At 42.1% G+C, this 10,455-nt stretch overlaps 1 long non-coding RNA gene across 2 annotated transcripts; it reads right to left on the reverse strand.

Annotated features, from left to right (window-relative positions):
- Nucleotides 1-404: 404 nt before the first annotated feature.
- Nucleotides 405-9,732, reverse strand: LOC118608716. 2 transcript variants are annotated; one of them, XR_004953175.1, is made up of 3 exons: nucleotides 8,692-9,732; nucleotides 6,123-6,230; nucleotides 405-1,584 (listed from the first exon to the last, which is right to left on the reverse strand). It is a non-coding gene; the product is annotated as an uncharacterized LOC118608716 (long non-coding RNA). The 2 variants fall into 2 exon arrangements; XR_004953174.1 differs by lacking the exon at nucleotides 6,123-6,230 and having other exon boundaries at nucleotides 8,692-9,716.
- Between the last annotated feature and the right edge of the window lie 723 nt (nucleotides 9,733-10,455).

Consider the following 10,455-nt stretch of genomic DNA (forward strand, 5'->3'; position numbering starts at 1 on the left):
AAGGAGACTGATGTTTTCATCAAGTTCTGAAGACACACATACTCCCTGGGAGAGACAGCTATGCAGACCGGCAGCCCCTGAAACGGCAGGGGTCCGGGCGGCCCCTGGGTAGCCCGTGTGTGCTTCTCTGTCCACCCTGTTGCAGGGGCCGCTGTATTTCCAAAAACAGTCTCTCCTGGAAGGACCCCCACAGCTTCTGAGCAAGTAGCTACCATATCTATCCTTGACTTTGGATAATTTGAGGTCAGAATACCCATTCACCCGTTACTGCTTCAGAATCAGAAGGGTGGCTAGTGCTAAATGTTAAAGAAAAAATAGCAAGGTGATTATTCTACCCCTCCCACAAATTTATTTTCTGAGAGAAGACCCGATGATTCAGTTTCATTCATTCCGCTTACATTGCATTCATGTCGTATGTCAGGTATTTCTTTCCTTACGAATACTGTGATTTTTTATTCATAAACATTAGCAGAGTGAGCTAATCAGGATATAATAGAAACACAATAACCTTAATTGGTATTAACAATTTAGCGTTCTTTATTATTGATGAAGAATGATATACAAGGACATGGTCTTTTCATAAGGGGTAAACCTCAGCCAGCCACTGTCCCTGCCATTGGTGTAGTCCCTGAGGTCAGGAGACCCCTCGTCTTGTCTCTCTGCATTTCTTGGATGACCTGCCTCCTGCAGAGCTGGTTCTAAGAACCTGAAATGTCCACGTAGACGGCTGTCATGTTGCTGCTCGGCGTGCCTGAGTCAGTGAGAGAGAACAGACACCCTCAGAAATACAGATGCTGTGGGCCGTCTGCTTGCTAGCATGTCTCTGTGTGTCCATACCTCCATATCTTTATATCATCTCGCAGGAATTGGTCTCAAATTTACATTCACTAAAATGATGGAGCATCTAGGCTGCAGGAATCCCCTCCTGCTATAAGAATACAAAAAATAGACAGAACAACACTTTCGGACATTGGATAACTGGTGGCCCAGGGTATAAGTTTCTGAGAAAAGAGAAACAAGGCGAGCCCTAAAGTAGCCTCAGATTACTTCCTGGAGGACTCTCCGGACCAGCACACAGGAAGAGGCTTTCCTCATGGTAATCTGAGGTCTTGCCGAATCGAGGAGGCTGAGAACGGCGTCCAGGAGGCCAGGGTGCTGACGTGAACGGGGCAGAGCTCTTGGGAGAAGGAGCCACATGGAGGGCGTTGCTGAGATCACCAGGATCCTCCATCCTCTGGCTGAAAACTGACTCACACATCCCGAGTTGGGGGGAACCTCCAGGAGCCAGCAGACCCAACGCACGGGGCCTTGCCCAGGGCAGGGAAGAGCGTGCGCCCCAGCAGAGAGAGCGCACAGGGGACAGGGGCTCGGTTAGACTCCTCAGAAGGGTCTCTTAGCTGTGGGGCTGACGTAGCCCTGGAGTACCGGCTGCTGTTGACCTGGTCTGCCAAAGCCCAGAAGCTATTTCATCAAGAAGAAAATAACCTGCAGTAACTTGCCCGCATGCCGAAACAGAGCCCCATGCTCTCTGAAGGAATAAGACAGAATCCAGTGCAGCTTACGTGCTGAGCAGCAGAGCAGAGCCTAGCAGGCAGGGACAGAAGAAGAGAAACATGAGTCATTATAGAAGAAACATTAACCAGTAAAGCCTGAGCTAGAAATGAAAGATGTAGGAGTAGCAGAAAAACCATAAAACAGCTATTATTAATGTTGAAAATTTGCCAACAATGTAAAAGAAAACATGCATACAATGAGAGAGATGGAAGATATGAAAAGATTCATTTAGAACTTCCAAGGACGAAAAAATGCAGCATTTTGAAGACAGTTGCCAAGGTGGGCAGATTATACTTCTATATCTTTATAACATTGGTGCTAAAAATTCTGATATTGATAAAACCATCAAATTGTCTCAAATTGGTCTCTAAAAATTATATTCTTCCAAGATATAACCTTTGACCTTTTATCAAATTATTTTCCTTCTCAAACAGTCTGGCCCAGCAAACCCACAGATTGTTAGCTACTCTGTCCCAGCCCGAGGAACCAGGCCTCACCAACACCACAATGTCAGTCATTTAATGTCAGCCATTAAAGAGTAGCAGTGATAAGTTACAGCAGGAGAATAATTCACATTAGCATTCACTGGATGGCGAGGTCAAAATGAAGGGGTGAAATGGCAGGAGTAGCAGAGTTTTATTTACCAAGCACATTCCAGTGTGGTAAGTGGCTGCAAAAATGTCCAGTACTATGCTATGCACAGCGGCCTTTCCTGTTTTATTTTTTAATCAGCTTTTCTCATAAAATATGCTTCTTCTTAGTGCCAGGAATGGTTAAGCCTAGGAGATTTGCTGAGGATTATTTTAGTTTCTTGGCTCATGGACCCAAATAGGAGGTTAATTTTGATATGATATTTCCAGTTCCTTTTAAAAGATATTTATTTTAGCCAATGTATAATGCTGTATTTGGCAATCTCCATTGGGTTAAGTTAATTTCTGGGCTTTGCTAGTTTTCTCCAACACAGGCCATTCATAGGAGCCTCATATTTAAGCAGCAACTTCTTTTTTTTCTTATACCATTACTACCAAATTCACATTATTATTATCACTACAAATTCCTTTTGTCCAGTCTGTTCATGAAACACTATTGCCTGAGGCTAAGAGCAAGTTGACTGTTTTTCCCAGAGGAGAACACCAGAAAAATTATTTATCACTTCATTCTTTTCCTTACCAAGGATTTCTTCTCAAAAAAATGAGGCTAGTCCCCGAGGCTCTTTGGAAATTGACAATTCACGAAGAATCAACAGGGAGCTGCACTTTTGATGGATGAACCATACGAAAATTCCATTGCATTCTTCCCGTGACCTTTTCTGAAGACAGATAAATAGCCTTCCAAAGGTTGCATTTTATTTTATGTTAAAAAAAAAAAAACCTAGCCCCAGGGTATGTCAGAGAAAGCAGAGCCATGTTGGGATGTTCCCAAAGTGAAAGAGTAAATAAAGGGAGAAAGGACAGGGCAACCTAGAAACATTTTTGTGAGAGTCAGAGTGATGCGCAAAGAGAGAGACATGAGCACTAAAGCTCTGAATCCAAAAGGATGCACAGAATCTTAGGAAGCTTTCCTGTTGCCTTGAAGATGACTTCTAAGACGTCGTCGCCATTGTTGGTGTTTTTCGTACTTAATAAATCTAATTTATATATTGCCTACCCACACACATCTAACACTGTACCAAGGACATCTCTGATTTCATGGTCCATGCTATATTACTAAGAAAAAACAAATGCATCAAAATAACAGCATACCAACAACGTGAACCATGGCATTAAAAAATATCAAGATTTAGATTACGTAAGGGCAGTCCAGATGTGAAAGATGTTATCGCATGTGAGTCAGGAGGCATGTCACAGAATTTCTTATGGGATTTGAATGTGGAAATGGAAAAAAAGGATCTTGAAGAATTTAAATAATGACAGATAAAATGCCTTTGAAGAATCAGTGAGGAGGTGGTGGGTATACCTTAGTAAAACAAGGAAGGCATAGGGCATCATACTCCCAAATCTAGTTAATCTGTCAGAATTAATATATCTTAAAATATTTAAAATATAATTTTATTTACTCGATTTTTAAAATTTTATCGTGCTATGTTTTACAGAGTTTAGGTAAACCAGAAAAGGAGATTCATGTGGTCCACTAGTATGGTGATATTTCACACGTGGATTTGTCACATACCTTTATACCTTTAACCAAAATAATAACAGGTCCTATTTATTGAGTGTTCGCTATACTGTGTTCCCCACTTTTCATGCCATGGCTTATTAATCCCGTTAACAATCTCGAAGTGAGTGAACTGTTATTTTGTCTTTTATAATGTCAAACAGTGATTAAAAAATGACTACAAGTGTTTTTAAGAACTCTTCACGGGGTAATTTGATAAGACAGCATCTCAGGTTCCTATTTCGAGAGGTTTGTTATCAATCATTTTTATGTCATTTATTATTGTCTTAATAAGTTCACCATCATCAAATTAAAGATGAAGAAATAGGGAATTGTGTTTTTCTGGTAAAAATAGTCTCCATGAAAACAAAATTACACACAAATTATCTGGTAATAGAAACTATGATAAAACCTAGCCATGTTTAAATGAGAAATGCTGGCTATGTAAAAAAAAAAAAAAAAAAAAACAGTGAACTTCTCAAGAATTAAATGAAACGCCAAATGAAATATCTTCTATAAGATTCAAAAAAGAACAAGAAATAGTTTTCCAATTGTGACGCAAATAAAAATCTCTGTGGCCTGCAAAGGTGCTTCACCGTATTGTGACGAGGTAGTTGAATAGCATAAATTGAGGCAAAATTCTTCTCTGACTATAGATATTCATTTTGTTGATGTTTCCTCTGAGTTGCTAACTGAAGTGAAAAATATTTTGGAAAATGGAAATATTTCCTAGAATTTCAGATAGATTTTGCACATTTTAAATCATTACTGTTTCTATCGTCATCATCAAGAAAGCCTCACTGACTGTGGATTGTGAACTGGCACCAAGTAAAGAAAAGTAAAAATAAGACAAAAGGAATTAGCTGTGGAGTCTCAAATTTAATTAAAAAAAAATTTGCAGTGGAAGATGGTTAGATACACTATACACACACACATATGAAATGTTATGGAAGAAGATTAATGCTTAGCTTATAGTCTGTGCCAGCATATTAATTTTTTATATGATTAGGCTTCAAGAGATATTATGTAGTTTTTTCCATAGATGGGGTTTTAAATAAGATAATAATGATACTAACATTCAAAGGAATCGTGAAGTTAAGAATACCTGGGAAGAATAGTCTTCTTTCATAGAGGTACACTAGAAGAAATCTGAGAACCAATACGAGGCTTAGCTTCTTAAAGGAACTGAGTAAACGTCTAGTCATGACTTAGATTCATAATCCCTTCACTTTCTTGGTGCAAAATGCCTCCCTAAAGGCTGGCAACCAGAAAAGAGGGAAACAGAGAATGCCAGAAGAGCCGCTTGGACCTCGACATGGAGAGGTGTTAGGTGGGCTTCTGGGTGCAGAGCAGCACAGTCGGGGGCGCCTATCAGACGTCTGGCTGGCACCTGTGCGAAGCAGGGGAGGTCATGGTGCCTTACTCAGTCTGCCCTCTGTCCGGATACATTTTGATGTTGGCCGAATGCCTCTGTGGGGTCCCACTTCCCACCTTCCCCCTCCGTGGGGTCCCCCTTCACACCCTGCTCCTCTGTGGGATGCCCTCTTTGGACGGGCTCCGGTGAAGGTGATGTCCCCCTCCCTTGCATTCCCTGGGCAGACTCGCGGGCCCCACTCTGTCCTTGCCCTTCTCATTGGCTCCCCAAGGAAGTACGCTGCTGGACCAGCCTCAAATCCATCTTAACCCACCTCCATTCTAGGAAATATCCTGTATTTCAGAGCAACCTTTTCCAAAACAGAATCCTTGAAACGCTAGTTCTGCAAAAGCTTTCCACGCCCTTTCTTTGCAACAGACAAAGGAAAGCATTTTGGACAGCTGCATACCCGCTTCCTTTATGGGCATTCGTCATGTGATCAATTGTGTTCAAGAGTCTGAGAGCGCCTTCAGTAGAGACATACTGTTCATCTGTGTTTGCCCGGGTTTTTGCATGGTTCTATGACCGTGAAGTCGCTTTGGGGAAGCGTCCCTCAGCATGCGCTCGGCAGATTACCGTCTGGGAAATGTGAATTAGGTGACCGCTATGTCAGCATCATTCACAAATCCTCGTGAGGGACACTTAGAGTTTCAAAAGACTGGGGAGGCCATATTCAGAGTGCAAAAGCTTAGTGACACTAAATAAGTAGAGAGGATATGAAACATTCAAAATCTGTCATTATACGCCCCCTCTCCCTTCCCAGGCTTTACTGTATTTGGACAATATGTAAAACCAGCACGGTATGTGTTGGAGGTGGCGTTTGAGGAGGAGTGATGAGCAGGCCTGACTCGGTCTCTTGGCCTGTTGGGGAGGTTACAAACGGAAATAATGGAGAACCCGACGGGCTGAAAGACATGGCCACAAGAAAAATGGAGCGAAATCTTTAATCAGTCCATGAAAGTGGGTTTTCTCGTACCAGAAGGTGGACTAGATGACCTACCCGGTCTTTGCATACTGAGAAAGCCTCTAACCAGCCAGAGCTAGGTGGAGGTGATGTCAGTCTTGCTTCACATGGTGTGAGTGACAGCTTGGTTCCTTTGGGTAAAATCTGTATGGGGAAGACGATGAAAATCAAAGCACCTTCCACCGAAAGGAAAAGTGGTTCTCTTGTGCAGCTAACTGAAAGGCCACGAGGATGGGTTAAGTGTCAGGTGCCGTTTCATGGGACAATGACTAATCGTTGTATGTCACCAGGGAGCAAAATATAGTTTCATCCTCTTTGCGGCTGAATGATAGGGCATGCCAGGAGATTTCGGGGTGGAATTTAAAGGACAGTGAAAAGAAACCCATTAGTTCTCTGAGAACATGGAAACTGCACCCTATAATTCACTTTTAAGTGCTCCTCAGAAATCATATAATTATCCTGTAAAATAGCCTTCCAGCGAACATCGTAACATTTGTAGTTTTTTCAGGAATGGATATTTAGCGTGCAATAATCTGTTTAAAGTGTGCGTGGCATTGTGTACTTGCAGAGCACAGCGCTCTCTGGAACTCAAACGGGTCTCCCCTCTTCCTCTCCCCACAGATCTGCAGCACTCCGCAGCGACATTTGCGGAGTGCCGCCTACATGCCCTTTAAGTGCGTCTCTATCTCCCCCTCCCCACAAGGCTATGCTGAGAGCATCTTCAGATCTCACAGGTCAGATGGCCAGTGGCCGATCCAGGCACTGGCTCCAGGCCAAGAATTCTTCACGACCGCTCTAAGTGGCTTTCTTCCTGTCTTGTAAAACACATCCTGAAGAAAGACATACATCACTCTCCCATTTCCAGACCCTCATAGAGGTTTACTTATGTGCCCATATTTAGCGCAAAGCATCTTCCCCACCAAATCTTAGAATATTAACAGTAAATTTTAGCCAGTGGCTAATTTGTTTAATGACTTTGCCTAATGTTGTTAAGACAACACAACATGAAGCATTTGAAAAATTGTTCATAGCAAAAAAAAAAACCAAAAAACAAAAAACAAACATAAGAAAGAATATAGCAGTGTTTCATCATGGTCAATTTGAGACAGTTTGCTTTTTTCACCATCCTCATTGTAGTTTAGATTTTTAGAAAGGTATTTAATAGGTCAGTCTAAGACAAGGCAACACATTAAAGAGGTAGTAAAGAACAAGTATGTAGTCCTGTTTAAGCAGTATTCCTCTGCAAACTGGCATCGACAGCCGTTAAACATCTCTACCAAACCTTAATATGAAAACAGCAAAGAGAAACTCACATTTCATTGCTAGCCCAGAATTTGCTAAAGCTATGACAAAAAACTGCTTTGCTATGTGTTTTAAGTATTTTAGTTTCTCTTGTTTTTCAAGGCAATTTGCATGAAATACTGTTAAAGATTATTCTCACTGAATGACTAATGATGAAAATTTTCCAGTTGCTTGAAGGAGGCAGTCTAGTATAATGGTTAAGTACTTTGAGTAAGTTTGTGTGTTTTCAGGTGTTTGCTGGTTAAAAGATCCTGCAGGCCCATTCTTTTTCATACAATCATTTTAACACAGAGCAAATAAAATGGCTGACTTTTAAAAAGTTTGTTCTTAAAAATCCATGCATATTTAACACATTTTAGAAATAAAAAAGATAAAAGAAAAAAAAACCACACACACCATCCACTCTTAAATCACCCTTACTTGTCTTATTTTTTCTAACGATGGGAACATTTCCTGACACTCTATAGTTTTAAAAGTTTTGTTCTCCCTTTCTTCATTACAGCTCCTTTATTATGATAAGTCATTTTACTTTTTTCTCATAGAGCCATCTTCTTGGTGGGCTCTGCTCTGTTTAGTTGTCTTAGTGTGACACTTTTACGCTCACCTTGAGAAAGAATTTCAGGCAGCTGACCAAATCATACATCGCTTGTCTATGTCAATATTTATTCTGCTGCTTCCCTGAGTCTACTCGTTTGTCTCCATTGGAATTAATTATTAAGTTCTCAAAGGGACATTGTGTCTTGATAACATTGCTTTCTATATAAAACTGTGCAGCCTTGTTACAGGAAACAAAATACATGAACATTCTGATAATATCAAAAAGCTCTCATTAGAAGAGAAAAAGATATGCTCAATTTCTGCCTCACTAAATGTTAAAATTATTTTTATAGGCCTTGCACATAATTGAATGACCGCCAAAATGTAGATGGTTTTTAACAAGCATATTGCTTTTAGTTCCTCCACGTCACCTTCAAGCCCAGCCAGCACCTAAAGAAGTACTGAAACAAACAGGTTTGGATGTTACAAAGAAATGCACGGCACTCACGGAAATCGCATGTGTTACAGGGACCAGTGATTAATAATATGGCCTCTGGGACCTGATCCATGAGCTCAGGTGCCAGCGGTGCTCCGAGTGGCTGTGACATGTCACTCCTCTGAATGTCAGGTGCTCATTCCTTGAAGGGGACACTGATCTCCAGCTCACAGCGCCGGCGTGAGGATGGAATGAGGCCCTGTGTGCAGGGCCGTTGCTGTTGGTGTCCTCCTGAGCGGCTCGTCTCCTTTGCACCCACAGAGCACTCACCTGACACGACGTGGAGAAAATGGCCCAGCGAGTCCTCCCGCGTCCCTCAGCTCAGCCTGCGTGGGGAGTCATCGCCTCGGATCGTTGCTGGTCAATCTGCCGTGGCATTCCATCCAACTTTTACTTCACTATCACTTCTAAATCCGTGCAGTGAGTCTGCTTCAGACTTCCATCTTCCCCATGAAAAACGCGCTTCTATTTCCCGCTTAAGAGCTGTGTCTCAAGAGAAGTAACAATTTGATGACTTCGTCGCCTGGCTACTGAGTGATCTGCATTCCAGGAGACAACACACAGAACAAGTCAATCCTTATCACGTGGAAACAATTCAGGTTTGCAGAAAACCAAACCACCGCTGTGAAGAACGAGATGTAGACAGCAGAAGAATGCCACTTGCGTCCAAACGAATGACTAAAGCCGTGGGAATGAAGCTCTTCGTTAAGCTTCCTCAGAGTTGTTTTGTAGAAAACAGTTTTAATAACCCTTCGGTGCTGTCAGTCAATCTCGTTTTCTTGGCTGGGTGCTGTTTTAGGTTCACCTTGATCCCAGAGTTACGGGTAGTTAAATTCCCATTTAACGCTTAGTTAGCCTGACTCTTCCTGCTTACACATTAATGATCTTTATAAGTAAATTCTGCCGTCCTATCCACTCTGGAACCTTGTGTTACCCAACCCCAAGTGAACTCTGGTTTGTCTATCTTTTTGGAATCAGTTCCCAAAGGAACTTAATACAGTGGTCTCATGCCCAAATGTACTTCAGCTGTGAATCACAGTGTAAAAGTCAGCAGGTATAAGTACCGACTGTACCTACTCAGAGATGGGAAGAGAGAATGCTCAAAAATGCCGGTGACTATGTCAGATGTTTGAAGACGCCCAGGAAAGCTAAACATAACGAAACATGCCGATTCCTGAATTTCCGGCAGCAGTGCGGGAAGTGAAGGCCTGTGAGGTCTGTGTGAGGAATTCCGGCTGGCTTTGCTCTGTGATAGATGGTGGATGTTCATGGCCGGGCACCCTGGTTAGCATGCTAAGCGCCTCACAGCTCGCTCCCTGCTACCTCGGTTTTGTCATGACAGAAGCGCGGGAGACAAATAAATTACTCAGGAAGCTTAACCCTTCTGACGAAGCCTCACAGGTATGTTGTGAGGCTTGAGCCAAATCTATGTCAGCAAACGAAACAAAAGGATTGTTCAGTAGCTAGTGGCCAGTGGAATGTGAATCATGCCAGTGTGATAATGGAGAAATCAGAATCAACACACATAAAATAAGCTCCAAACGTAAAGCCCTTTGGTTTTTGAAGGACAGAATTATGTGACTTAAGCAGTGTTTCATTGCATGGGCTGCACACTCAGTCTCGTTCGTATCCTCAGAGCCCCACAGAAACAGCTCTTCCAAAGGTCATCTTCATGTCACAAAGTCAAAGAGCCATTTTTTGGTCCCCATTCTTTTTTGAATTTCTGGCAGCATTTAGTACAATGGACCACTTCCTCCTTCCTAAATACTTTCTTTTCACGGTCTCTACAACATCTCCCTTTTCTGTTTTTGATTAAACCACGCTGGATGATCTTCCTTAGAACTCTTTGCTGGGTTCTCTTTTCCACACAAACTATAAATGCTGCCTTTCCACCAAGCTCAGATCCAGGTTGATGGCTTCGATTACCGTGTAATTGCCGGCTCCTTCCCATTTTGATTTCTGGCTCTGACTGAAGTACCCAAGTGTTTATTAGACATTTCCACTTGGACGTTTTAAGGCATCTTGAATCCCACA

This window comes from Rousettus aegyptiacus, unplaced genomic scaffold (genome assembly GCF_014176215.1).
Source record: "Rousettus aegyptiacus isolate mRouAeg1 unplaced genomic scaffold, mRouAeg1.p scaffold_m13_p_10, whole genome shotgun sequence".
In the NCBI taxonomy this organism is placed as follows: Eukaryota; Metazoa; Chordata; class Mammalia; order Chiroptera; family Pteropodidae; genus Rousettus; species Rousettus aegyptiacus.